General features: G+C 45.2%; 1 protein-coding gene and 1 long non-coding RNA gene across 2 annotated transcripts in view; one reads left to right on the top strand and one right to left on the bottom strand.

Annotated features, from left to right (window-relative positions):
- LOC130291599 (uncharacterized) overlaps positions 1 to 387 on the top strand; it is a 34998-nt gene extending 34611 nt beyond the window's left edge. The window contains exon 3 of the long non-coding RNA XR_008847975.1: positions 251 to 387. This is a non-coding gene — a long non-coding RNA (uncharacterized LOC130291599). The remainder of the gene's footprint in view (positions 1 to 250) is intronic.
- LOC130291597 (gamma-aminobutyric acid receptor subunit beta-4-like) overlaps positions 1 to 26115 on the bottom strand; it is a 520736-nt gene that overhangs the window by 240443 nt on the left and 254178 nt on the right. The window lies entirely within an intron of this gene.

Raw genomic sequence — 26115 nt, 5'->3', positions numbered from 1 at the left:
CCTCTAAAACATCAATAAAAAGCATAACTCACAAAACTGTGTACTGAATAGGATTTTTTTTATAGGATGCAATACATTTTGTCAAATATCATATTTACTTTATCATTATGGAAACACCAACCGACTTTGACTGAGAATAGAATAAATAATTTGTCAGAACCATAGCAATCATTACTCATATATCACTAATCATCTTTTGTAATAAATTGCTTATTAGAAGAAAACTAAAAATTCTGCCCTACTTCTTCAGTTTTCTGCAGGAACCGGAAGATGCATCTGTGACGCAAAACAATGAGTTGTTCCAGTGATACACTTGGAGCTGCCTTCCCACCCTGCACCCTGGTGAAGTTTGCTTTTTGTATGGACATTTTACAATAAAGTAAAGTAAAAGAGTGCAGACATATTCTTTCTTTCTCGTTTTGGATACTTATGTAAAAATAAAAAGGTGATGACATTGAAATCAGTAAAGGTAGCTGTAGGCAAAGAAAGGTTTAGCCAATGGCTATCTATAACTATGGCCACTTTAAGTTATTCAGAAAAAGTCTATCTGAAAGCACAAGTGTATGACCAACCATATTGAATAATGGCTGGTTTAAAAAACAATGACATACCTGTATTTATGGATCTGTTTTACATGCTGCATTTTACCATATTTAGACCAGTTTCACACAATCGGACTACAAACACTGTCAATTCAGGTTATAAGACCCAGGGTCAGACTGATACTTGCTTCCATATCACGCTTGTGTGAAACAGGCCTTATTCACTGTTAAGGAAGATACAGCCCACTCCATCATGAGTACAGGGTGCTTCATCATGGTACCATACAGTATAGACAGATGTGCATGCTTTTGCACCCAACTAGGGCCGGTTTTAGGCTTAGCGTGGCCCTAGGCAAAATCAAAAGAGGGGCCCCAAAAGTCGTAATAGTATACTAACCAGATTTGCACATTTTGGTCACTTCAAATACCATAAAAAATATCTAAAAAAGCTATTGAAAAGTCCCATCAAAACAAAAATGGTACCGATAAAACTACAAATCACAGCACAAAAAATTACCCTCATACATCCCCATATACAGAAAAATAAAAGAGTTATAGGGATCAGAATAGTACAAATTTATATTTTTGTATAGTTCCCCCACTTTAAAACAGTTGCTCCCCCCCTACTGAGCAGGCGGCAGGGGGCCCCCTGGGGGATGGGGGCCCTAGGCAATTGCCCCCCCCCCTAACGCCGGCCCTGCACCCAACCTGGTGGATGTAACCTGTATGTATTGCCTTTTAGTACTATACAGGACTAAGAAGATTCCTGTTACGCCGAGCGCTCCGGGTCCCCGCTCCTCCCCGGAGCGCTCGCTACACTCTCGCTACTGCAGCGCTCCGGTCAGATCCACTGACCCGGTGCGCTGCGATACCGCCTCCAGCCGGGATGCGATTCGCGATGCGGGTGGCGCCCGCTCGCGATGCGCACCCCGGCTCCCGTACCTGACTCGCTCTCTGTCGGTCCTGTCCCGGAGCGCGCGGCCCCGCTCCCTAGGGCGCGCGCGCGCCGGGTCTCTGCGATTTAAAGGGCCACTGCGCCGCTGATTGGCGCAAGTGGTTCTAATTAGTGTGTTCACCTGTGCACTCCCTATGTATACCTCACTTCCCCTGCACTCCCTCGCCGGATCTTGTTGCCATTGTGCCAGTGAAAGCGTTTCCTTGTGTGTTCCTAGCCTGTGTTCCAGACCTCCTGCCGTTGCCCCTGACTACGATCCTTGCTGCCTGCCCCGACCTTCTGCTACGTCCGACCTTGCTTCTGCCTACTCCCTTGTACCGCGCCTATCTTCAGCAGTCAGAGAGGTTGAGCCGTTGCTAGTGGATACGACCTGGTCACTACCGCCGCAGCAAGACCATCCCGCTTTGCGGCGGGCTCTGGTGAAAACCAGTAGTGACTTAGAACCGGTCCACTAGCACGGTCCACGCCAATCCCTCTCTGGCACAGAGGATCCACCTCCTGCCAGCCGGCATCGTGACAGTAAATCCGGCCATGGATCCCGCTGAAGTCCCTCTGCCAGTTGTCGCCGACCTCACCACGGTGGTCGCCCAACAGTCACAACAGATAGCGCAACAAGGCCACCAGCTGTCTCAACTGACCGTGATGCTACAGCAGCTACTACCACAGCTTCAGCAATCATCTCCTCCGCCAGCTCCTGCACCTCCTCCGCAGCGAGTGGCCGCTTCAGGCCTACGACTATCCTTGCCGGATAAATTTGATGGGGACTCTAAATTTTGCCGTGGCTTTCTTTCTCAATGTTCCCTGCACTTGGAGATGATGTCGGACCAGTTTCCTACTGAAAGGTCTAAGGTGGCTTTCGTAGTCAGCCTTCTGTCTGGAAAAGCTCTGTCATGGGCCACACCGCTCTGGGACCGCAATGACCCCGTCACTGCCTCTGTACACTCCTTCTTCTCGGAAATTCGAAGTGTCTTTGAGGAACCTGCCCGAGCCTCTTCTGCTGAGACTGCCCTGTTGAAAGTGGTCCAGGGTAATTCTTCCGTTGGCGAGTACGCCGTACAATTCCGTACTCTTGCTTCTGAACTATCCTGGAATAATGAGGCCCTCTGCGCGACCTTTAAAAAAGGCCTATCCAGCAACATTAAAGATGTTCTGGCCGCACGAGAAATTCCTGCTAACCTACATGAACTCATTCATCTAGCCACTCGCATTGACATGCGTTTTTCCGAAAGGCGTCAGGAGCTCCGCCAGGATATGGACTTTGTTCGCACGAGGCGTTTTTTCTCCCCGGCTCCTCTCTCCTCTGGTCCGCTGCAATCCGTTCCTGTGCCTCCCGCCGTGGAGGCTATGCAGGTCGACCGGTCTCGCCTGACACCTCAAGAGAGGACACGACGCCGCATGGAGAATCTCTGCCTGTACTGTGCCAGTACCGAACACTTCCTGAAGGATTGTCCTATCCGTCCTCCCCGCCTGGAAAGACGTACGCTGACTCCGCACAAAGGTGAGACAGTCCTTGATGTCAACTCTGCTTCTCCACGTCTTACTGTGCCTGTGCGGATATCTGCCTCTACCTTCTCCTTCTCTACTATGGCCTTCTTGGATTCCGGATCTGCAGGAAATTTTATTTTGGCCTCTGTCATCAACAGGTTCAACATCCCGGTGACCAGTCTCGCCAGACCCCTCTACATCAATTGTGTTAACAATGAAAGATTGGACTGTACCATACGTTTCCGCACGGAGCCCCTCCAAATGTGCATCGGACCTCATCACGAGAAAATTGAGTTTTTGGTCCTCCCCAATTGCACTTCCGAAATTCTCCTCGGACTACCCTGGCTTCAACACCATTCCCCAACCCTGGATTGGTCCACTGGGGAGATCAAGAGTTGGGGTTCCTCTTGTTTCAAGGACTGCCTTAAACCGGTTCCCAGTTCTCCTTGCCGTGACCCTGTGGTTCCCCCTGTAACCGGTCTCCCTAAGGCCTATATGGACTTTGCGGATGTTTTTTGCAAAAAACAAGCTGAGACTCTACCTCCTCACAGGCCTTATGACTGTCCTATTGACCTCCTCCCGGGCACTACTCCACCCCGGGGCAGAATTTATCCTCTCTCTGCCCCAGAGACTCTTGCTATGTCTATGCTATGAAAATTTAAAAAAGGGCTTTATCCGCAAATCCTCCTCTCCTGCCGGAGCCGGATTTTTCTTTGTGTCCAAAAAAGATGGCTCCCTACGTCCTTGCAGTGACTACCGCGGTCTTAATAAAATCACGGTAAAGAACCGCTACCCCCTACCTCTCATCTCTGAACTCTTTGATCGCCTCCAAGGTGCCCACATCTTTACCAAACTGGACTTAAGAGGTGCTTATAATCTCATCCGCATCAGAGAGGGGGATGAATGGAAAACGGCATTTAACACTAGAGATGGACACTTTGAGTATCTGGTCATGCCCTTTGGCCTGTGCAACGCCCCTGCCGTCTTCCAAGACTTTGTTAATGAAATTTTTCGTGATCTCTTATATTCCTGTGTTGTTGTGTATCTGGACGATATCCTGATTTTTTCTGCCAACCTAGAAGAACACCGCCAGCATGTCCGCATGGTTCTTTAGAGACTTCGTGACAATCAACTTTATGCCAAAATGGAGAAATGTCTGTTTGAATGTCAATCTCTTCCTTTCCTAGGATACTTGGTCTCTGGCCAGGGACTACAAATGGATCCAGACAAACTCTCTGCCGTCTTAGATTGGCCACGCCCCTCCGGACTCCGTGCTATCCAACGTTTTTTGGGGTTCGCCAATTATTACAGACAATTTATTCCACATTTTTCTACCATTGTGGCTCCTATCGTGGCTTTAACCAAAAAGAATGCCAATCCTAAGTCATGGCCTCCTCAAGCGGAAGACGCCTTTAAACAGCTCAAGTCTTCCTTTTCTTCGGCTCCCGTGCTCTCCAGACCTGACCCATCTAAACCCTTCCTATTGGAGGTTGATGCCTCCTCAGTAGGAGCTGGAGCGGTCCTTCTACAAAAAAATTCTTCCGGGCATGCTGTTACTTGTGGTTTTTTTTCTAGGACCTTCTCTCCGGCGGAGAGGAACTACTCCATCGGGGATCGAGAGCTACTAGCCATTAAATTAGCACTTGAGGAATGGAGGCATCTGCTGGAGGGATCAAGATTTCCAGTTATTATTTACACCGATCACAAGAACCTCTCCTATTTCCAGTCTGCCCAACGGCTGAATCCTCGCCAGGCCAGGTGGTCTCTGTTCTTTGCCCGATTTAATTTTGAAATTCACTTTCGGCCTGCCGATAAGAACATTAGGGCCGATGCTCTCTCTCGTTCCTCGGATGCCTCGGAAGTAGAGCTCTCTCCGCAACACATCATTCCTCCTGACTGCCTGATCTCCACTTCTCCAGCCTCCATCAGGCAAACTCCTCCAGGGAAGACCTTCGTCTCTCCACGCCAACGCCTCGGAATCCTCAAATGGGGTCACTCCTCCCATCTCGCAGGTCATGCGGGCATCAAGAAATCCGTGCAACTCATCTCTCGTTTCTATTGGTGGCCGACTCTGGAGACGGATGTTGTGGATTTTGTGCGAGCCTGCACTGTCTGTGCCCGGGATAAGACTCCTCGCCAGAAGCCCGCTGGTCTTCTTCATCCTCTGCCTGTCCCCGAACAGCCTTGGTCTCTGATTGGTATGGACTTTATTACAGACTTACCCCCATCCCGTGGCAACACTGTTGTTTGGGTAGTCGTTGATCGATTCTCCAAGATGGCACATTTCATCCCTCTTCCTGGTCTCCCTTCAGCGCCTCAGTTGGCAAAACAATTTTTTGTACACATTTTTCGTCTTCACGGGTTGCCCACGCAGATCGTCTTGGACAGAGGCGTCCAATTCGTGTCAAAATTCTGGAGGGCTCTCTGTAAACAACTCAAGATTAAATTAAACTTTTCTTCTGCCTATCATCCTCAATCCAATGGGCAAGTAGAAAGAATTAACCAGGTCCTGGGTGATTATTTACGGCATTTTGTTTCCTCCCGCCAGGATGACTGGGCAGATCTTCTACCATGGGCCGAATTCTCGTATAACTTCAGAGTCTCTGAATCTTCCTCCAAATCCCCATTTTTCGTGGTGTACGGCCGTCACCCTCTTCCCCCCCTCCCTACTCCCTTGCCCTCTGGTTTGCCCGCTGTGGATGAAATATCTCGTGATCTTTCCACCATATGGAAAGAGACCCAAAATTCTCTCTTACAGGCTTCATCACGCATGAAGAAGTTTGCTGATAAGAAAAGAAGAGCTCCCCCCATTTTTTCTCCTGGAGACAAGGTATGGCTCTCCGCTAAATATGTCCGCTTCCGTGTCCCTAGCTACAAATTGGGACCACGCTATCTTGGTCCTTTCAAAATTTTGTGCCAGATTAATCCTGTCTCTTACAAACTTCTTCTTCCTCCTTCTCTTCGTATTCCTAATGCCTTTCACGTTTCTCTTCTTAAACCACTCATCATCAACCGTTTCTCTCCCAAACTTGTTTCTCCCACTCCTGTTTCCGGCTCCTCGGACATCTTCTCCGTAAAGGAGATACTGGCCTCCAAGAAGGTCAGAGGGAAAACTTTTTTTTTGGTCGATTGGGAGGGTTGTGGTCCTGAAGAGAGATCCTGGGAACCTGAGGACAATATCCTAGACAAAAGTCTGCTCCTCAGGTTCTCAGGCTCTAAGAAGAGGGGGAGACCCAAGGGGGGGGGGTACTGTTACGCCGAGCGCTCCGGGTCCCCGCTCCTCCCCGGAGCGCTCGCTACACTCTTGCTACTGCAGCGCTCCGGTCAGATCCACTGACCCGGTGCGCTGCGATACCGCCTCCAGCCGGGATGCGATTCGCGATGCGGGTGGCGCCCGCTCGCGATGCGCACCCCGGCTCCCGTACCTGACTCGCTCTCCGTCGGTCCTGTCCCGGCGCGCGCGGCCCCGCTCCCTAGGGCGAGCGCGCCGGGTCTCTGCGATTTAAAGGGCCACTGCGCCGCTGATTGGCGCAAGTGGTTCTAATTAGTGTGTTCACCTGTGCACTCCCTATGTATACCTCACTTCCCCTGCACTCCCTCGCCGGATCTTGTTGCCATTGTGCCAGTGAAAGCGTTTCCTTGTGTGTTCCTAGCCTGTGTTCCAGACCTCCTGCCGTTGCCCCTGACTACGATCCTTGCTGCCTGCCCCGACCTTCTGCTACGTCCGACCTTGCTTCTGCCTACTCCCTTGTACCGCGCCTATCTTCAGCAGTCAGAGAGGTTGAGCCGTTGCTAGTGGATACGACCTGGTCACTACCGCCGCAGCAAGACCATCCCGCTTTGCGGCGGGCTCTGGTGAAAACCAGTAGTGACTTAGAACCGGTCCACTAGCACGGTCCACGCCAATCCCTCTCTGGCACAGAGGATCCACCTCCTGCCAGCCGGCATTGTGACAATTCCGTTGCTAAAGAAGTACCTGCTACTGTATGGATAGTATATTCAATGGGGTAAAAAATGCAGTCATATTGGCATATGTAGGTACTGCCTGCATATGTACTTACAACTAACTATAACTACAAATATTTTAGGTATTGTAGTATCCCAGAGCATGACTATTCTATTTAATATATTCATTAATGACCTTGCAGAGGGGTTGAATAGTAAAGTAGCAATCTTTGCAGATGATACTAAACTCTGTAAAGCGGTAAACACTATAGAGGACAGTGCACTGTTACAAATGGATCTGGATAGGTTGGAGGTTTGGGCTGGGAAGTGGCAGATGAGGTTCAACACTGATAAATGTAAGGTAATACACATGGGGAAGAAAAATCCAGGATGGGGTTATATATTAAATGGGAGAACACTTGGGACGACTGACATGGAAAAGGACTTAGGAGTCTTAGTTAACAGTAAATTTAGCTGTAGTGACCAGTGTCGGGCAGCTGCTGCCAAGGCAAATAAAATCAAGGGGTGCATCAATAGGGGCATAGATGCCCACGACAAGGAAATAATTCTACTGCTGTACAAATCACTAGTCAGACCACACATAGAATACTGTGTACAGTACTGGGCACCAGTGTACAAGAAAGATATAGTGGAGCTGGAGAGGGTTCACAGGCGGGCAACCAGAGTAATACGGGGAATGGTAGGACTACAGTACCCAGAAAGATTAGCAGAATTAGGATTATTTAGTTTAGAATAAAGAAGGCTTAGGGGCGACCTAATAACTATGTATAAATATATCAGAGGACAGTACAGAGATCTCTCCCTTGATCTTTTTATACCCAGGACTGTATCTATAACAAGGGGGCATCCTCTACGTCTTGAGGAAAGATGGTTTCTACACCACCACAGATGGGGGTTCTTTACTGTAAGAGCAGTGAGACTATGGAATTCTCTCCCGGAGGAGGTGATCATGGTGAACTCTGTAAAAGAGTTCAAAAGGGGTCTGGATGCATTTTTGGAGAGTAACAACATTACTGGTTATGTATACTAGATTTATATGGACAGAACATTTATCCAGGGATTTATTCTGACTGCCATATTGGAGTCGGGAAGGAATTTTTACCCCTAGTATGAGGGTTTTTTGCCTTCCTCTGGATCAACTCAGTAGGGACTCATTAGGGTTATAGGTTGAACTTGATGGACTCTGGTCTTTTTTCAACCTTATGAACTATGTAACTATGTCATGGCTAGGTTGTCATGTTTATGTACTGAACAAATTGATTTTATGCACTTTTTACCTCCTGTGTCAGTTTTCCTGGCAGGCAACACTGCCATCTACTGACATTTATTGGTATTGTTTACACTGAGTTACATGATTACATGGGAAATTCTAGAATATATTAAAGGGGTACTCCAGTGGAAAAAAACCTTTTTTTTAAATCAACTGATTCCAGAAAGTTAAACAGATTTGTAAATTACTTTCATTAAAAAAAATCTTAATCCTTCCAGTACTTATCAGCTGCTGTATAATACAGAGGAAGTTCATTAATTTTTTTATTTCTTTTCTGACTGTCCACGGTGCTCTCTGCTGACACTGTCCATGTCAGGAATTGTCCAGAGCAGGAACAATTCCCCACAGCAAACCTGCTCTTGACAGTTTCTTTGTATTATACAGCAGCTGATAAGTACTGGAAGGATTAACATTTTTTAACAGAAGTAATTTACAAATCTGTAATTTACAAATTTTCTGGCAACATTTGATTTAAAAAAAAATAATGTTTTCCACTGGAGTACCGTATATACTCGAGTATAAGCCGACCCGAATATAAGCCGAGGCCCCTAATTTCACCCCAAAATCCCAGGAAAAGTTATTGACTCGAGTATAAGCCTAGGGTGGGAAATACATCATCCTCCCTGTCATCATCCAGACCCCCGTCATTAACACCCTCATCATCATCACCCTGTCATCATCCCCCCTTCATCATCACTGCCTGTCATCATCCCCCCTTCATCATCACCGCCTGTCATCATCCCCTTGTCATCATCCCACACCCCTCTTCATCATCCCCTTGTCATCATCCCACACCCCCTCTTCATCATCCCCTTGTCATCATCCCACACCCCCTCTTCATCATCTCCTTGTCATCATCACCACATGTCATCAGTCCCCCCCCCCTTCATAATCACCGCTTGTCAATGTCTGATACAGTGGTCTTCAACCTGCGGACCTCCAGAGGTTTCAAAACTACAACTCCCAGCAAACTTGGGCAGTTGTAGTTGTAGTTTTGAAACCTCTGGAGGTCCGCAGGTTGAAGACCACTGCGGCCTTCGACATCATCCACCCCCTTTAGTTTTGTACTCACCTCCGCTCGGCCGGACGTTAGGGTGCGCTGGTCCGGTGCTGCAGGACTGTCCAGTGGGGAGGTCGTCCGGTGGGATAGTGGTTCCGGGTTGCCATCTTCAATGGGGGGCCTCTTCTCCGCGGTTCGGGCCCGGAATAGAGGCTTTGCGTTGACGACGATGCAGAGGGACGTTGGTAATGAACGTCCCTCTGCATCGTCGTCGAGGCAACGTGACTATTCCGGGGCCGGGCCCGAAGCGCGGAGAAGAGGCCTCTCGGTGAAGATGGCAGCCCGGAACCACTATCCCACCGGACGACCTCCCCACTGGACAGTCCTGCAGCACCGGACCAGCGCACCCTAACGTCCCGCCGAGCGGAGGTGAGTACAGAACTAAAGGGGGTGAGAGGGGGGGGGCTGGATGATGTCGAAGGCTGCAGTGGTCTTCAACCTGCGGACCTGCAGAGGTTTCAAAACTACAACTCCCAGCAAGCCCGGACAGCCGATGGCTGCCCGGGCTTGCTGGGAGTTGTAGTTTTGAAACATCTGGAGGTCCGCAGGTTGAAGACCACTGAGGGCGGAGAGTTCACTCGAGTGTAAGCCGAGGGGGTGTTTTCAGCACGAAAAATCGTGCTGAAAAACTCGGCTTATACTCGAGTATATACAGTACCTTTAAGGAAATGCATTAATAAGCTCCTTTATATTCCCAGTACAACTGAGAATTAGCTAATATGGAGTTTTGCCGAGTCAGATAGCACATGTATTACTAGCCACTCTACCCTCTGGGGATAAAGCCATTGCAACTCTGGACTGTGTGAGGCCAATGGCTTTTGTGTAATAGTAAAAACCATCCTAAAGCTTGAATCCTAGTCCAGCTCCTGAAGAAAAGGCATCATTTCTGAACTAGTCTGTAGAGAGAATTTTGCTGAACAAGGGCTCAACAAAGCTCAGCATAACAAGAAGCCATTATCCTAGGACCTATGTGGAAGCTTACGGCCAGGCTTAGTGACTTGTACCTGGAAAGCTACACCACATAATTTGCATTGGAGGACCATGTAACATAAGTGAGGACTAGAAGTGGGAGTTGAACTGTTTTGTATTGGAAGTTTTTACAGGTCTTCCAGGAAAGACCCATTGTACCTCATCCTTTTCTCCCTGTGTCTGGTATTCCTACACTTACACCCTCTTGGTCTCCCCAAAGCTCCACCAGCCAAAAAAGGGTACCAGGGTGTGCCTTGCCACCTTTGACATCTCAATTCTAATCCCAGGGTCCACAGTGTCATGTAACTGTGGTCTCTCCATTGCTGAGAAAGGAACTACATGTCTGAGCAGATCCTGCACATCATCAGCTGACTTACAACGCAAGTATACTACGGGGAAAAAAAGTTTTCTTTAAATCAATTCATGCCAGAAAGTTAAATGATGTCTATTTAAAAATCTTAAGCCTTCCAGTACTTATCAGCTGTTATATGCTCCAGAGGAAGTTGTTTAGTTCCAGTCTGACCCACAGTTTCCACCTCTGACCTTGTCAGAAACTGTCCATAGTAGGAGAGGTCCTGTATGGGGCTCCTCCTCTGGACAATTTCTGACATGAACAGATGTGGCAGCAGAGAGGTCTGTGATTACACTGGAAAGACTACACGACTTCCTGAGGAGCATACAGCAGCTTATAAGTACTAGAAGGCTTAACATTTTTAAATAGAGGTAATTTATAAATGTTTCCTCCTCGCCATTTAGGAGACATAACTCTTTCATTTTTTAATAAATTAGCATTTTAATTAGAAATTTTTGAATTTGGTACATATTTTTTTCCGTTTATGCCATTCACTGTACGGGATCATAAATCTTGGGAGAGGAAACGAGGTCCAGAGGAAAAGTTGCTGAGTTACCCATAGCAACCAAATAGATTGCTTCTTCCATTTTTCAGAGGCCTTTTAAAAAATGAAAGAAGCGATCTGATGATGGTTGCTATGGGTAACTCAGCAACTTTTTCTCTAGACATGTTTTGATAAATCTCTCCCCTTGTGTTTTAATAGTTCTGACATTTCTGCATACAACAATACTAAATATGTGGGTATTTTTTTTCTCTAGTTTTTGAAAAGGGGATTTTAATTTTATTAGGGGAGGGACTTATGTGTGTTTAAAAAACATGACTTTCCTTTTTTAGGGCTCGTTCATATTGCCTTCTGTCCTCGTTATCTCATGTCTGTTATTACTTCTTTTCAGGCCTTTTGCAAACGGTTTGCAAACGGTTATAATTGGATCCCATTGATGTCAATGGCATTGGTTTACAATCCTTTGTCACCCTTTTGCATCCTTTTTGGTTTCTATTCCACCGCTGGGGACCCCCGGGGTCATGCACGCGACACCCCGTTTGCAATCAGTCCCCGGAGCGTGTTCGCTCCGGGACTGATTACCGGCAACTACAGGGCGGGCGGCGTGTGATGTCATGCTCCGCCCCGCAATGCAAGCCTACGGGAGGGGGCATGATAGCTATCACGCCCCCTCCCGTAGGCTTGCATTGAGGGGCGGAGCGTGACGTCACACGCTGGCGCAGGCATGACGTCACACGCCGCCCTGTAGTCGCCGGTAATCAGTCCCGGAGCGAACACGCCCCTGGGACTGATTACAAACGGGGTGCCGCGTGCATGATCCCGGGGGTCCCCTGATCCTGATGCTCCAAGGCAAGGTAGGAGACCCCCCCCCACCGGCGCAGGCGCCGATCACCGCCCAGCAGGTCCGTGATTGGTCGACCGAACAATCACGTGATGCCACCTCACTCCTACTGGGTAATGGTGAATGGGGCTGTCTCGGACAGCCCCATTCACCCTTTTTTTCCAGGTCACCAGAGACCCAATTGACCCAGAATAGTCGCAAATCGCCGGTCCGAATTGACCAGGGATTTATGGTGATCGCCGATATGGGGGGACCTCAAGACCCCCCTGGGCGATATGCCGGGATGCCTGCAGGCATCCCGGTTCGGTCCCTGCCTGGCGAGCGGCAAGGGCCGGAAGAACGCAGGGCATACCAATACACCCTGGGTCCTTAAGGACTCAGAAACGGGGGCATATGGATACGCCCTGCGTCCTTAAGGGGTTAATGTCATCCATTTGCATCAGTTTTTTCCAATCAATTGTTCATCAGTTATTACTTCTGAGCATGCTCAGAAGAGGTGTGAGCAAAAAAAAAAACTGACACAAGCGAACAATAAAGGATATAAACAGATGCTACAGAATGCCACTTGTCCTTTTTTTTATTTTAAGTAGTCTGTTAAAATAACAGACACATAGCATCCTGTTGCATCAGTTTGCATCCTTTCCCATCCATATGTTAGTATAGTCCGTTTAGCAGCAATAACAGGAGAATATCAGGATGAGAGAACGGCCATGTGAACTTAGCCTTAACCCCTTAAGGACCACAGGTTTTTCCACTTTCGTTTTTTCCTCCTCACTTATTTTTTGCGCCATCAATTCTACTTTGTAGTGTCGTCATTTTACCCAAAAATCTATGTTCAAACGGAAAAAAAAAATCATTGTGCGACGAAATTGAAGAAAAAACGCCATTTTGTAACTTTTGGGGGCTTCCTTTTCTACGCAGTAAATTTTTCGGTAAAAATTACACCTTTTCTCTATTCTGTCCATAGGATTAAAATTATACCCTACTTATATAGGTTTGACTTTGTCGTTCTTCTAGAAAAAAATCATAACTACATGCAAGAAACTTTATACGTTTAAAATTGTCATCTTTTGACCTATAACTTTTTTCTTTTTCTGCGCATGGGGCGGTATGAGGGCTCATATTTTGCACCGTGATCTGAAGTTTTTATAGGTACCAATTTTGTATTGATCAGATCTTTCCATCGCTATTTATAGATTTTTTCATGATATAAAAAGTGACCAAAAATACGCTATTTTGGACTTTGGAATTTTTTTGCGCATACGCCATTGACCATGCGGTTTAATTAATAATATATTTTTATAGTCATTTACACACGCGGCGATACCACATATGTTTATATTTATTTTTATTTACATTTTTTTTGTTTAAATGAGAAATGGGGGTGATTTGGACTTTTATTAAGGAAAGGGTTAAATCACATTTATTTACTTTTTTTTACACTTTTTTTTTTTGCAAGGTTATAGCCCCCATAGGGGGCTATAACATTGCATACACTGATTGCCAGCATTGCTCACCGCAAAGTCATAGCTTTGCATTGATCAGTGTTATCGGCGGTCGATTGCCCAAGCCTGAATCTCAGGCATGGAGCAATCAATCGCCGATTGGATGCGCCGGAGGAAGGTGAGTGACCCTCCTAGCTGATCGGGACATCGCATTTTCACTGTGGTGGTCCCAATCAGCCCCACTGAGAAGCCGGGAAGGTTTTACTTTCATTTTAGATACGGCATTCAACTTTGAACGCCGTGTCTGAAGGGTTAATAGCGTGCTCCACCGCGATCGCTGCCGCATGCTATTAGCCCCGGGTCCTGGCTTCAGTTGCATGCCGGGACCGACCCGATATGACACGTGGTAACCGTGTGACCGCACTTTATATCGCGGGAGTCGGCCACGGACGTAAATATACGTTCATGGTCGTTAAGGGGTTAAATCCCCATAGGGGACTTTTCCAAACAACATGCAGGTTGCATACACTAAGTAATGCTATTCTGTTGCAAAGCATTACTTACTGTTAACTGCTATTTGCTGGTAGAGCTCAGCAGGTATTTGCAGCAGATCGGAACCAGGACCTCCAACAAGCAAAAAATGATCAGACTGTGCATGCGCGGGACTTGCTGAAGTGGATGCACTTCATGTGAGCTTTGTGCCGGCTGTCTGTCTTTAGCCTCTCTCAGTGCCAGAACCAGCTCCCCAGCAGCCAATTTCTTACCTACGACCCCCTGCCATGTCCAGCAAGGATAAGAAGAAGCCTGGAGGGGATTCTCAGCTGCTATCTCAAAAGCTACTTATTATAGATGGGCAAATAAGCCCGATAAGCTTTTGGCTAGCATGCTGAGTCTGAGCCAACAGATTAATAGAGTTCACAGGATACAGGTTAAACCTGGGGTTACCTTCTCTAACCCCTCCCGTATTTATGATTCTTTTCACTCTTTTTATGCTTCCCTTTACAGAGACAGGGCACCACCAGCTACTGAGGATGTAGATTTCTTTCTAGCATCTGTGTCTTTACCCTACTTTTCTTCTGCTCAACGGGACTCCCTTAACACTCATGTGTCCACTGAAGAGGTGGCGACCGCGATCACTGCTTTGAAATTGGGTAAGGCTCCAGGACCTGATGGGCTATCAGCTCTATATTATAAGAAATTATCTCATATTCTTTCTCCTCACATCTCTTTCTTTTGTAATAAGCTTCTCTCTGGTGCTCCTTTGCCATCCAACTTTCTTCAAGTTTCCATAGTAATGATTCCTAAACCTAATAAAGACCCTCTTCTACCCTCTAATTATTGTCCTACTTCATTAATCAATCTTGATACTAAACTCTTTCCCCCTGATCTGGCTCGACATCTGAACTCCCTCCTCCTGGGCCCTGTCCATAATGATCAGTTCAGCTTTATACCTGGTTGACAGGCTCCGTATAACATTCAGAAGGTTCTCTAAGTTGTCCAATGGGCCAAGGTTACTTCCACTCCCCTTACCCTGCTGGGGCTTGATATTGCAAAAGCCTTTGATTCTGTTTCTTGGACGTACCTTTTTGGTGTTCTCCATAGGAGGGGTTTCTCGAGCCCATTTGTAGACGCTCTGAGGGCTATATATTCTTGCCCACTGGCGTTTTTGAAACTTCCTTCTCTTAAATCAGTTCCCATATCAGTCGAATATGGTACCCGCCAGGGCTGTCCACTCTCCCCGGCGCTGTTTGCTCTCATAATGAATTTTCGTGAACATCAGGACATCAAGGGAGTTAGAAAAGCTAGCTCTTCTTATCTTACTTTTTCATTGATGACCTGTTACTTACTCTAACCTCTCCCCTTTTAGATCGTTTTTCTGCGTTTTCTGGCCTGAAGGTCAACCAATCTAAGTCAAATGTCCTTTTCTGTCAGACTCCCCTTCTTACGTAGAAACTCATCTCCCTCAACTTTGATTTACCTTCCTCTTCTTCTTCTATACCCTATCTAGGCATTTCCCTCTGATCTTCTGTCTCCTCCCTTTATAAGCTTAACTATCCCCCTCTTTTCAAGGCACTTCAGGAGGATCTGGCTAAGTGGGATCTCCCCCACATCTCTTGGATGGGCCGCATTCATTCTGTGAGAATGGTCCTCCTGCCGCGCCATCTTTACTTCTTTCTTAGTCTTCCTATTCCTGTTCGGGTCTTGGACCTTCGTGCTCTACAGGCCGATATCTTTCAGTTTATATGGCATGGCCTACGGCCTCATATCCCAAAGAAATTATGTATTATCACCAATCCTTGGGTGGTCTTTCTGTTCCGAATCATGTTAAATATTACTAGGCTGCTAGACTGGCACAACTTCTCCTTTGTAATGTTAGGAAGGACTACCCTAGGTGCGTTTCCCTCGAGAATAATCTGATGGTGCCCTACACTCTCTGTTCTCTGATGTGGCTCACCACTCCCATCTCCTCTTTTTTACCTACTACTGCTCCTTCCCCTCATTATTCTCTTCTTTTGTGGCGCTCAGTATGCTTCAAGCTATCTTTACAGTCTTCTGTCTTCCCTCCCTTTCCCCTTTTCTCCAATCCTGCGTTTCCACTTGTTACGCCGAGTGCTCCTGGTCCCCGCTCCTCCCCGGAGCGCTCACGACGTTCTCCTGTTCGCAGCGCCCCGGTCAGACCTGCTGACCGGGTGCGCTGCGATAATGTCCCCAGCCGGGATGCGATTACCGATGCGGGACTCGCCCGCTCGCGGTGCACATCCCGACCCGCTTACCAGACTCGTACCCCATCTGTGCTGTCCCGGCGCGCGTTGCCCCGCTCCCTAGGGCGCGCGTGTGCCGGGTCTTTGCGTTTTAAAGGGCCGGTGCGCCACTGATTGGCGCATGGGTTTTAATTAGTGTCTTCACCTGTGCACTTCCCTATAATACCTCACTTCCCCTGCACTTCCTTGCCGGATCTTGTTGCCATTGTGCCAGTGAAAGCGTTCCTTGTGTGTTCCTAGCCTGTGTTCCAGACCTCTTGCCGTTGCCCCTACGATCCTTGCTGCCTGCCCTGACCTTCTGCTACGTCCGACCTTGCTCTTGCCTAATCCCTTGTACCGCGCCTATTTCAGCAGTCAGAGAGGTTGAGCCGTTGCCGGTTGATACGACCTGGTTGCTACCGCCGCTGCAAGTCCAGCCCGCTTTGCGGCAGGCTCTGGTGAAAACCAGTAGCAACTTAGAACCGATCCACCGACACGGTCCACGCCAATCCCTCTCTGACACAGAGGATCCACCTACAGCCTGCCGAATCCTGACACCACTTGGCCTGTATCCTGTGGATTTTACTTGGTGGTCTTCCCAGAAGTTGTCCCATCTGAAGGATTTCTTGGTTGGGAAGAAGCTCATGTCTATATCACTACTGGTTGTTTGGATTCTCTCAAATTTTTTCTTGCCTGCACTCCCTCACAAGGTCTGCCTCTGATATATCCACCACCCAATTTGAACTAATGGCCTTATATACTCCACAACTCCCTGGCTCCCTCTCCCTGATATACTCCTCCTCCAACCACGCCCCTCCTGAAGTTAAACTCCCCTTTATGGCCCAGTGGGAATCTGACTTGAACTTTGATCCCTCTCTACCTCGCTGGCATTCTTGTGGTCAACAACTAGCTAAGGGGAGCTGGCAGGTGTCATTAGTGAAGATGGCCATTAAGGTCCTCCACCACATTTATTATGTTCCTGCTCACTTGCATTCTATATACCCTACTGTCTCTCCTGATTGTTTTAGAGGATGTTCTGTTGTTGGCTCCATGGGTCATATTTGGTGGCAATGCCCAGTTGTTGTCGCCCTAGGGAAGCAAATCGTGGACCTTATGTCTTCGGTCCTGGAAGTGTGCTAGCCCTTGCGCCCCGTGGTTTGTCTCTTGGGTGATAGGTCTTCTACTGTGAGATATGCTTCCTTTAAATTAGCACAATTTATGTTGTGGGCGACTAGAATCCACATTGCTTCCAGATGGTGATTCCCTCTTTTGTCCTTTTCGGTGGTGGTCGAGCGGATTAATACCATTATGCTTTCTGAGAAGATGTCAGTGGTACGGGAGGACACCCTTGATTTATTCTATAAAGTGTGGCAACCGTGGCTTGATTTTCCACATGCTTCGGATGTATCCTTTTATTTGCGCCTATGACTGTATATTTTAGGTTTGTTTGCATGTTTTTCACTCCCCCTTTTTCTTTTGTATCTTTTTGTATACATTCAGATTTGTGCTGTGTGACCTGTGCTGCCCCATCCCTTACCCTCCCCTCCCTGTTTATTGTTTGTTTTATCCACCAGACTCCTGTTCTCCTGTAAATTACTTCTATTAAAAAATCTTAATCATTCCAGCTGTTTTTAGGGGCTATATACTACAGAAGAAAATGATTTCTCTGATGTCATGACCACAGTGCTCTCTGCTGACCTCTGCTGTCCTTTTTTGGAACTGTCCAGAGCAGAAGAAAATCCCCATAGCAAGCATCCCCATAGAAAATCCCCATATGCTGCTCTGGACAGTTCCTAAAATGGACAGCAGAGGTCAGCAGAGAGCACTGTGGTCATGACATCAGCGAAATCCAAAAAGAAAACCATTTCCTCTGTAGTATACAGCCCATAAAATGTATTGGAAGGATTAAGATTTTTTTAATAGAAGTAATTTACAAATCCGTTTAACTTTCTGGCACCAGTTGATTTAAAAAAAAAAAAGTTTTCCACGGGAGTACCCCTTTAACACTTGGTGTTTATACTTGCCGCAACCCGGTTTAGGGACGCTCCATTTGCTGTATGTACATGTTTGACACAAAAAAAATATCGGACCCCTGCAGACATGTGCAGGGGTGCTGATCAGTTAGGAGGACAGCGATTTAAATGCAGTGATCGCTGTTAGTCACAGGACTTAAGGGATTAATGAAGGAGAATGGCAGGATCACAGTTCTCCATCATTGACTGCAAGTTCACGGCTGCTTCTAGCAGCTATCACGTACAGTCTATGAAGCGAGCACAGCTCCTGCGCTATCTTCATAGTCAACAAAGATGTTTACTATGGACTCATTTCAGGATTAGGGTATTTAGTTTAAGATTTTAAAACATCTATGTTTGTTTTAAAAGTTCAAATCTATGTTGGCTTTCTTTGGGGGTTTGTTCAATAATGGCAAGAACAATGGACGAAAATTTTGAAAATTGGTATTATGAGAATTGCTGAATATCCCATATGACAAAGGATGTGTGTCTATTGCTTGGTATCTTAGTGATGAAAACATGAATGCCCTTGAAACAAAAGGAGTTAATTATAAGTTGGATAGATTCAGTGCTCAGTGATTTTCCTATAGCAATCAATCACAGCTCACCTTTCACTTTACCAGAGCTTGTTAGCTGAGCTGTGATTGGTTACTGTAGGAAAAATTCCTCCACTCTTTCTCTCATACAGCTTTATAAATCTGGGCCAATGTGTTTCAGTTTGAGGATCAGGTCTTTGTGCAGATTTGTGGAACTGCTATTGCATCCCCCCCCCCCCCCCCCCACGCACACACACACCTAGTGCGCAAACCTGTACATGGGTTATTTTTATAAATGGGGTATATATATATATATATATATATATATATATATATATATATATAGTTAATCTCCTCTTTATGTGGAGTGAAACAACTAATGACTCGGACACTTTTCTACAAGATTCTTTCTTTTTCTTATATAACTGTTTATAAAGATTTTTCGTTTTTAACATAGAAACAATAGAAAAACATATATGGGAATAAAGACATATAAGCAAAGTAGGAGGTAAAGTTACTTGTTAAACCCCAGGGGTTGATACAGAATGATATTTTATATTATTATAATTTTTTTTTTGTTATTATTTATTATTATTATTTTTATTTTTACTTTCATCTTTATCATCTTCATTATTTTATTACAAATATTACAATTTCATTTTTATCCCAATACATTCTTGTCATTGCTAAATAAATATATGTTTATCTTATCTTATCTTATATTATAAGATTCCCAACTGATATCTTCTTGACAAGTATACCTAAATTATCCTTAACCAGTATTAACACAGTGTTATTAGACCTTAGGTCAATGGATTTCTGTTTCCCATTCTGGATATCCGATCCTAAAGATCCAGACCATATTTTTGTAGGATTAGTGAAACCACACAGGTGTACCAATTGCAAAAGTATAAAAAAGCCAGCATTATAGTGCCAGGTATTCAGTTCTTTGTATGCACCACTGAGGAAGGGGTCAGGATACCATCCACAGATACCCCGATACGCGTTTTGTATTGCACACTCGATGTGGTTCACCTGCTTTTTTTTTAAATCTTTTTATTTTTTCATCATTTGCATTTTTTGCATTATATTTTTTTATATGTTATGAAGGAACTATATTGGAACAAATGTCCGTTCATTTATATCACTGTCCGGGTAAACTATTAACAAAAGGATTATAACCATCATCACCAGCAGACCTTTTGTGATCCACCAGCAGACTTCTGTGACTCAGCGCCAGCTACTGGACTTACCAATCACATCCGGATTTTCCAGCCACTCTACAACCTCCCGTCCGAAGACAGGGTAAACTACAACTTATGGGACATACCGGGATTGAGTGCAACTGAGGTCAGCTGACCTGCAATCAGCTGACCGATTACATCACACTCCATTACTGGTTGTCACCAACTCCAGTCATCAAGTCACCATTCCGGGAGCTATACATCGAGACCCTGTGACCATCTGACCAAAGGGCGATGAGTGGCACAGTGTGCCAAAATTTCTCTCCAACAGGATATTTACACAGATATACTTACAACTAAAAGATACAGTGTCTGCTGGGGAATAACTATATGGTATCAGTTATTTAGAGACTCAAAATCAGACTCAAAACCGGACACAATATTATTTATTCATAAGGAATCATTGAAAAGACCCATTTTTCTTTTTCAGGATACACTAATTGGATTTCATTTTGGATTTATTTTGCATTATATTTTCAGGACTTTATTTCTATAGGATAAATTCTTTACAGGACTTCATTTTTTGGAAACATTATTATACTTATTTTTTACAGTTTTTTCTATTCAATTTCTTTGCAGGTTTTGTACATGATTTTTATATGTAATGATATGTACAGGGGTGAATCTCAGTAATATATTAGAATACCATTTTTATAATTTGTGAAGAATTGTGTTAGTATATTCTCTTAAGCGAGCCTATATACCGCAAGGGCCCTGCGGAGGCAGAACTTTAGAGATATCTTAGAAGAATATTTTAATATTGTATATTAAACAATACATTTATTTGCATCTGGCTTTACTAGTATCCTTACCAGATATCCACTACACACTCACAGTTGTGGGTGGGACATTGTTGGAGCCAACATTGGCCACACTAACATAAATTTGATGTGTTTTTATTATGGACTCAAATATAATGGAATAACAATGGAATTCAGGGAAATGTCATGGATGGAATGGTGTAGGGTGTCGGCAGGACTGGCTCCAGGAATGATGGTTGATGCAAACAGCTGATTAGACAACCATTTGCTTTTATCCTGTCCAAAGCCATATGATAAGCCTGGCACCTGAGTGATAAGAATGGAGGTGAGCTACAGTTCCTGTTATCTCCAATAATGAAGCCATAAAACCAGCCCCTGAGGTGTTGGATACAATGGACTGCAAATCATCCTGTCAGCCCACCAAGGGGCAGTTCTCAAGCAAACCTGGAAGGACATCTATCAACACAATATGGGATGTCAAGGAGACATCAAAGGACAAGGATTGATTGCAATGCAAATAAACTGTAACTGTTCTGATTGGCCATGGAGATGTCTTGGGATGGGCAATGTATGGGTTATGTGTGTGGATGACTAATATATATGTGTTACTTATAGGATGATGAGATAGAGAGAGCACTTCCTTCCCCCCTTCCTATCACCTTCCCCTCTTCCTTGCACCCCTATCCCTTAATTAGTTAGAATCCCCCTTTGTTTTTATATGTATATGTATACCTTGTAATAAACCCCTATAAAGATTCGGTTGTCCTCAATCAATTAGTAAGGCACCCCAAAACAAAGCAGTTTCTACATTTGGCACCCCAGATGGGACTGTGATTTAAAATTCCACAGAGGATACACAGAGGAATTTTGTGAAGAAGCATGCCTCTGCTCAGTACCAGACATGTGCAGATGGGTCTCTGGGAGATCAGTTTATGGCATTGAGGATGCAGTTCAAGGAATATAATGGTAACATTGGTTGTAAAAAGAATAGCAAAAGGTGGAAGAAAGAAAAGTTAGGTAATGAAATCTTATTGCTTATGAAAATTAAGGAGATCGCGGAAGAGAAGGAGACCAAGTGGCAGAATGAGAGGAGGTAGATGAAAAAGAGTTTAGACAAGATTGCAGAGTCTGTTCTTGAAATTTCTGCAGAGTCCAGTAATGAATTGAGAAATCTAAAGGCAGTAATAGATGAATTAACCAAAAGGAACAATGGGCTGGTGGAGTTGGTTGAAAAGTATGAGCTAAAAGTCTGCTCTAACAGAGCCCATGTATTATCTTTAGTGAATAAGATTAGCCAAATGGAGGTGGTAATGGGTGAATTAGAAGGTCAGCTTTCTAAAACAAAATCCCAACTAGTAAGTCAAGAGCAGCACATCCGATCCCTTACATTGCATAAATGTGAAGCAACAAATGTCTGCACAATCTCATCTATGGATGGGGGCAGGGTAACAGGCATGGTAGCTAATAGTCCTCTAGCTTTGACCATCCAGGACAGACTCCATTTGTGTAAAGTTATTAGAGACTGTAATACAAGTGAGTCACCCATAACATTATCCAATAGATTTGAAGCTGTAGTGAAGCAGTGTCACCTAGATAACAAAGATGCCTGGTCTTTGCTCCAAGCTTGGCTTCCAGGGCCACTGGCAGCGCAGTTAACATCTGCCCATATAGATGATGACTGTAGAGGTGCAGAATTCAGAAGGAAGGAGTTGCAGCATGTTTTGGGTGAACGAGACATTAGGGGTGAAGAGGCCCTAAGAAAGTCGAGGTTCAGGCGATATGATGATACGGTCATGTTTTGTAATGATTATCTATCCCTATATAAGTCTGTTTACAACTGCCCAGAAATGTCTCAGGATGATACCAATTTCCTCTATTCCATGGCAAATAGAAGTAACGTAGATTACACCACGAGATTGGCGCTGAGAAATACCAGCTCCCATGAGAAATGTATCAATATTTTGAGGGACTGGTGTGAATGGTCTGGAGACAGGAATGAGACACCCGAAAACATATACGTTGTGTATAGACCTAGGAGGAAATGGTGGGTTAGATATTGTTACAAATGTGGCAGACCAGGACATATTAAAAGATATTGTGAGACATCTAATGTGCATCCTGAGCCTACAGACCATTCATCACAGCAGGAGGTTAGCAGCATTCAGCCTGAGGGGGAGAATCCCACCCAGAATAAAGAGGTCACAGAAAGGTGTGAAAAGATGGGTGATATGGAGACGGTCCCTGTTAAATTTGCATCAAATTCCCCAACAAAACAGTGCCCTAAAGTAAATGAAGAAGAGACAAAGAGACAGCAATATACATCCCCGGTGAACAGCAAAAGGCAGGCATTAATATCCCAATGTACAATTCATGGGTAAATCTGCCATTTTTACTATTCTTGAGTTGGTCACAGAAAGCTCTACCCCTATTACTAAATAGCACACCCCAGTGTGCTAATATGTGTTGGTAAACATTGAGGAACTTTGTTGTGCTACATTTGAACATATTAGTGTAAATATAATGACAGAACTATATTTGTTTGTGGTGTGTGTTTTTGTATTCTAATTGTGTTTGTGTTTCTTTTCAGACTGATCACCATTGTCATGTGATGTTGGAGCAAGGAGACTAATATTTTGCTTATTCAACAGGTTATAAACTGTGAGACGTCAACAAATGAAGCTAGTTCTTCTAGTAAAAAATCTAGTGTATTTGGCCAATTCACTAATTTAAAGTCCACGTGGTTTTATCAATGAGCTCAAGTGTAGAGGGTGAATTGTTTGCAAACAATTATACAAATTAACATCCCATTGTGATGAATACTTGTTGTGTTAGCCTAGTGTTTTTTGTAGGTGTATGTTTGTATGTTGTTGATTTTTTTTTTAATGTCTTTTCTGAACAGGTCATAGTCTTCAATCAGAAAGCTGAAGCTTGACAGATAAAATGTATGCATGGTGACCACTACAAATCCGGGATCCCATTATAAAATCTGTAAAGCCAGTTAAACTTATTATGTACTTAAAAACTGCCCAAAGACACATCATACGGCAGATAAAAGTTAAGTTAATCTGATTGTTTTATGTTGTCCGTTTATGTCCTGTTCATTTTGTATCATGTGTCGGCACAGTGTTATTTCTTTTATGCTCCAGATGACCAGGAGTATGTTTTTTTCCATTAAGCATATATTTTTTGCTTTTGAAACAGCTGTGTTCATTGTTTAGATTTTTTTTGCTTTTTCTAAAAAAAAATTCCCAATTTTATTTTTTGTTTGGTACCAATTATTTTTTTTTCTTTTGGTACCAAAGGGGCGTTATTGTTCCAAAAAAGTTAATTGGTGTGAAAGATAAGAGAATTGGTGTAACAAGCCCAATCAGGGATAAAGCGAGTGCAGCCATGTCAGGAGTTTACCTTGCTTGTTAAATCTAGGAAGTTTCTTCCTCCCTGTCAGTTATTTAGGGATATGTCTTAATGTTAGTGCTAGCAAGGAGGAAACCAGCTTGGATCTGGTTATTAGGACACAATGAATGGAGGAGGCACCATATGGACCATGGGTCAGAAGTTTTAGAATTATTAGGAGATCAGTGTACAGCAATTGCTTGACAGGTTCTTATGTAGGAAGTTTGATGTTATGGCAATTACATTATACTGCTAAGAATCTGATACTGCTCTTGTTCTTTTGTTCTCAGGATCCATTGTGAAGCAAAGACAAGATTTGCATATGCTGGTTCCTGGATGTGTATATAAGCCATACATGTGATGGCAACTAAATTAATCCCTCTGTTGGTCAGAATCAAAGATTTCTTCAAATAATCATATTACCAAATTAAAAACCAATGGTCTAACTACTGGTCAGCAAGAAAGATCCGCTGGTGAAAACATGGCAAATTACATTCAAGAAAACGTGCTAAAACATGTCATGGAACATAAACTCATAAACTTAATTTGCTCCAAAAAAAGAACCCGATGGATACAGTTTCAGCTTGGCAGTTTGTTTTGTACATGTTATCATGGTATTGTCTTCGATTATTATGTATCTGTCAATGACACAGGTAGCTGTTGTTACGCCGAGCGCTCCGGGTCCCCGCTCCTCCCCGGAGCGCTCGCTTCACTCCCTCCGCTGCAGCGCTCCGGTCACGTCCTCTGACCCGGGGCGCTGCGATCCTGCTGCCAGCCGGGATGCGATTCGCGATGCGGGTAGCGCCCGCTCGCGATGCGCACCCCGGCTCCCCTACCTGACTCGCTCCCCGTCTGTTCTGTCCCGGCGCGCGCGGCCCCGCTCCCTAGGGCGCGCGCGCGCCGGGTCTCTGCGATTTAAAGGGCCACTGCGCCGCTGATTGGCGCAGTGGTTCCAATTAGGGTTTTCACCTGTGCACTTCCCTATATTACCTCACTTCCCTTGCACTCCCTTGCCGGATCTTGTTGCCTTAGTGCCAGTGAAAGCGTTCCTTGTGTGTTCCTTGCCTGTGTTTCCAGACCTTCTGCCGTTGCCCCTGACTACGATCCTTGCTGCCTGCCCCGACCTTCTGCTACGTCCGACCTTGCTTCTGCCTACTCCCTTGTACCGCGCCTATCTTCAGCAGCCAGAGAGGTGAGCCGTTGCTAGTGGATACGACCTGGTCACTACCGCCGCAGCAAGACCATCCCGCTTTGCGGCGGGCTCTGGTGAAAACCAGTAGTGGCTTAGAACCGGTCCACTAGCACGGTCCACGCCAATCCCTCTCTGGCACAGAGGGTCCACTACCTGCCAGCCGGCATCGTGACAGCTGTGTGTATGGGGAAACATGTTTGATAGATATTTTATGTAGTTTATGTTGTTACATACTCATTGATAGGAGTGTGAATGTGAGTGAATGTGTGATGTTCATTTATGCCCAGTCTCTTCAAAATTGTTACCTCTACCAATATGGCCCTGAGGAGGATCCAGAAGATAAATGGACTTTTGTAATCCAGAGGACTGTGCAGAAGAGTATGGACTTCATTCTGGGTGTGGCTCAAGTGTTTGTGTGCCATTCAGGCCCAAAGGGGCGTATGTTGGACCCAACATTGGCCACGCTAACATAAATTTGATGTGTTTTTATTATGGACTCAAATATAATGGAATAACAAAGGAATGCAGTGGAATGTCATGGATGGAATGGTGTAGGGTGTCGGCAGGACTGGCTCCAGGAATGATGGTTGATGCAAACAGCTGATTAGACAACCATTTGCTTTTATCCTGTTCAAAGCCATATGATAAGCCTGGCACCTGAGTGATAAGAATGGAGGTGAGCTACAGTTCCTGTTATCTCCAATAATGAAGCCGTAAAACCAGCCCCTGCGGTGTTGGATACAATGGACTGCAAATCATCCTGTCAGCCCACCAAGGTGCAGTTCTCGAGCAAACCTGGAAGGACATCTGTCAACACAATATGGAACAAAGAGGATCCCCCACTCAAGG

The sequence above is a fragment of the Hyla sarda genome, chromosome 9 (genome assembly GCF_029499605.1).
Source record: "Hyla sarda isolate aHylSar1 chromosome 9, aHylSar1.hap1, whole genome shotgun sequence".
Lineage (NCBI taxonomy): Eukaryota > Metazoa > Chordata > Amphibia > Anura > Hylidae > Hyla > Hyla sarda.
Note: the sequence above shows the minus strand (reverse complement) of the source record. Positions and strands in the feature narration are given on the sequence as shown.